This window comes from Apium graveolens, unplaced genomic scaffold (genome assembly GCF_009905375.1).
Source record: "Apium graveolens cultivar Ventura unplaced genomic scaffold, ASM990537v1 ctg6560, whole genome shotgun sequence".
Taxonomy (NCBI): domain Eukaryota; kingdom Viridiplantae; phylum Streptophyta; class Magnoliopsida; order Apiales; family Apiaceae; genus Apium; species Apium graveolens.
Genome location: NW_027419590.1, coordinates 16,794 through 20,499, shown reverse-complemented (window position 1 = coordinate 20,499; position 3,706 = coordinate 16,794). Strand labels below are relative to the sequence as shown.

General features: G+C 33.5%; 1 long non-coding RNA gene across 1 annotated transcript; it reads left to right on the top strand.

The window, feature by feature from the left end:
- The first annotated feature begins 244 nt into the window (after window positions 1-244).
- LOC141703354 (uncharacterized) lies at window positions 245-1,790 on the top strand. The gene is made up of 4 exons (XR_012567509.1): window positions 245-389; window positions 1,216-1,287; window positions 1,387-1,443; window positions 1,669-1,790. It is a non-coding gene; the product is annotated as an uncharacterized LOC141703354 (long non-coding RNA).
- Window positions 1,791-3,706: the final 1,916 nt, after the last annotated feature.

Sequence of the window (3,706 nt, the reverse complement as noted above, 5' to 3'; positions counted from 1 at the left end):
ATAAATGTTCTTTGTTGACGTGTCCGACTTTATGGTGAATTGATGTTTAATTAAATAACAACTGGAGATCTTCTTATTGGTTTTTGTGTGTGTATGTGTGTTATTGTGCCGAACTAATTTTTTATGTTTAATTATTCTGATTTTTTGTAACAGAAAGGCAGTAAAGGTGGTTGTAATTTGATTTTTTATGTTTAATTATGCTTCTGCAGTTGTTGCACTTCTGCTTGCTTACAGTGGCAGTGTCTATATTCAAGAACATTTCGGGTGGAAATTAGGTTCTGGAGTTCCAGCCATTCTCATGTTCCTTTATGGATGTCCTTTTCTTCCTTGCATCTTCTCTTTATATCAAACGCAAAGTTAAGACAAACTTGCTTAATAGCTTCATGCAGGTAACTATATTTTCGTATAAGAATACTTAGCCAAAAAAGATGTGTTGTATATATTACTAATCTCCCATGACACATTTGGATTTGATGTCGATTTATGCATGTACTGTATTTCTATTTATTTGATAAGTTTTATTTTACAGTATTTTGCTGTGATGAACATTTATCATTCTTGATCCTAGCATTTATCATTAAGTTTTAGGTTAAAAATTGTAGTCTGAATCAGAACACAAACATACTTTTTCTGTCGACTGGTAATTCATTCTGATGTCGATGGCTACTCTAGGGGGATGATTTCACGTACCTTTCTCAGGAAACCTACAAATATATATTATACTGCTATATCAACAAGTTTAATCAGCAGTCGTGCTTTTCACAGAACCTCTTATTCATACCCTGTTTTGCAGTTATCCGGTAAGCCTGTTTCATCTTTGTACTAATGCCTCGTATACTATCTGCTCTTGCTAATGTTTGATTTACTTTATTAATTTGCTAATTATTTGTTTTCGATACTTTTTGCTAATACATATATTAACTTAATAGCTGCTGCATATGCAACTCGTTGTTTGTACTTATTTCTATGTTGGAAACTCTGAGTAGTTACAAATGATTCGTTTTATCAAATTTTACAAAAACCTAGTTAAAAGGTGTTGTTGCATTGCATCAAACTATAAAACACACCCCTCCTAGCCCCGGGCATTGCTAAATTGGTTGTTAAACAAATAATTGTTTTACTTGGTTAGTTGATTTTATATATAGAATATTTGGTCCTATAATTGTCACCTGCAAATAGGATAAGTAAATAAGTTAATATTTGTTATTGGTACAGGGCATGGCAGAAAGCGCATGAGAAGATTATGTTCAAGTATATTGAGCTTTGTGTGGACATGAGATGGGGCAGGTTTTCAAAGGATGGACTGATTCAGTACCTTTTAGGAGTTTTTTTTATAACAATGGATTTTGAGTGCTGATTCTGAAAATTTATTTACCTTGATGGCAGAACAACATTTTAGGAGTTTATTTAGAACAACAGCTTTTTAGTGCCGATTCTGAAAATGTATGTCTTAATGCCTCCTGCTATTTACCAGTATGTACAATATTATGTACCCGTAATATGCTGATTTAGACCAGAAGCAAAGAATAAAGTCTGTACTTTGTTCTTTTGTCTTCCTTTGTGATTTATTTCTTTAGTGGACTTTTTGTAAAGAGATGTCACATTCTTTTCACATATTCAATTAGTTCATCGGAGTATCTATAGTTATCATTTTGATGTAAAATGCAGAAAAAGGTTAATCAGCAAGACGATGATGACACCACCAAACTAGCACATATGGTATGCTCCCTGAGCAATCGTGATGTGTGCATGGCTTGCGGAAGTTACTGTGGATACTTCCATGCTAAAGGTAAAGATATACCACATTCTTCTCGCATATTAAATTAGTGCATCTGAGTATTTATAGTTATTATTTTGATGTAAAATACAGGCTAATGTTAAGCAACAAGATGATGATACCACCAAACTAGCTATGCTCCCTAAGGAATCGTGATGAGTGCATGGCTGCCTTCCATTTTGTTTAAGTAGTTTATCTTAGTTCTTTTGTGATTGGTAATCAGTTTGGTTGGTTTGTATAAATTGTATTGTTGCATTAATGATTTGGTATTTTGGGATTGTATATATTCCAACAGTACATTTTAATTTTTTTCTGGTTAAAGTGTTACATTAGATTTTATAAAGTGTTACAAGATGCTATATAAATGTTTCACTAGCTTACATATAAATGTTATAGCAGCTCCTAAAATGTTACCCTAGGAATAAAAATGATACTACAAAAAAATGGGACCCACATGCCACATCATCATGCCATGTCAACACAACATGGGTCCCACTGTGGGTCCCACTTTTTAAACCTTTTTTACCTCTAAGGTAACATAAAAAACAAGTTATAACTGATCTCTCATTCTGTTGCAATAGCAAGTTATAGTAACATAAAATACGATGTTGCCTTAGGCACCGCAGATGTTACCTTAGACCCCTAAGGCAATATTGAAAAACATATCTTTAAGAAAATGTTACCTTAGCTTAAAAATGGGGCAAGAGCAACATATTTACCCCCTAATACAACATTTTTTTGGTGTTACAGTAGGCATTTTATGGTGTAGTGACACCAAGTGATGACTAGCTAAATGAAATCAAAGACCAATTATCTATAGTCGGATTGGCTATTGTTGTGAATATGTTGTGAACTTGATGATTTCATTAACAAAACACCTTAGTAGATTTTACTATGTGAAAAATGTAGCACTTGACGGATAAGGATTGTAGTCCCGATGGATGACTCAATATAGTCCCGACGGATGATGATTTATTATCCATCGAGTGAGTAGCTTGTGTAATAATAAGTCTGTAGCACATTTCTGCATACACATTGTCTAGATTCTGTAGTAGTACTCAAGTGATGTTGACTTTAACTAGATATACAGAATAGGTTGATTAACTGTACATAGATGATATCTTGTAATTCTGCATAAATGAAATGAAGTCAAGTGCCAGATTGCTACCCGGCGGATAAACAACAATGCCACTCGACGGATGATCAACTAGGCAACCCGACGGATGATCATGAACCCGACGGATAAAGAATTTAAACATCTGTTGACAGTGACAACACAGTCACATGCGTCGAATGTATGCAAATGGAATGTGGAAGCCTATTCAACTGGGTTTTAGAGAACAAAGAAGCATTTCCATTTTCATGCTATTATGAAGATATTCAAAGATGCTGGAATAGAGTAATAAAGCAGCATAGTATTAGACTTGATAGGTTTTGTTTTATTATCTTGTCTTATTACTTTATAATCTTGGTGATATATAAACCAAGAAGTAGCAAATAGAACACTAAGCAACTGAGCAAGATAATTATTCTCAGAGAAACATTTGTAAGCTGAATTCTTAGCATTTCTCTGTAAACTTAGTTGTTCAAATTTGTAAGCAGCTGTGAGCTAATTGCTACACAGAGTTCTCTTGATATAATATCTATCTCTGGTGGATACTTTCAAATCCACCATAAATTTTTTCAAGACTTGTGTATTGATTTATCCCAAGTTATTATTCCGCAGTTTGCAAATCAATTCACACGGTTATATATTATTAAGATAGAACATTTTACATTTTTGTGAAAAAGTTTCAAGAATTCCATTCAACCCCCCTTCTGTAATTCTTGTTGCATTGTTAAGGGACTAACAATTGGTATCAGAGCAAGCTCTTGATAAACAAAGAGTTTAAAGATCACAACAAAATAGCAAGATGAACAAGAAGGATG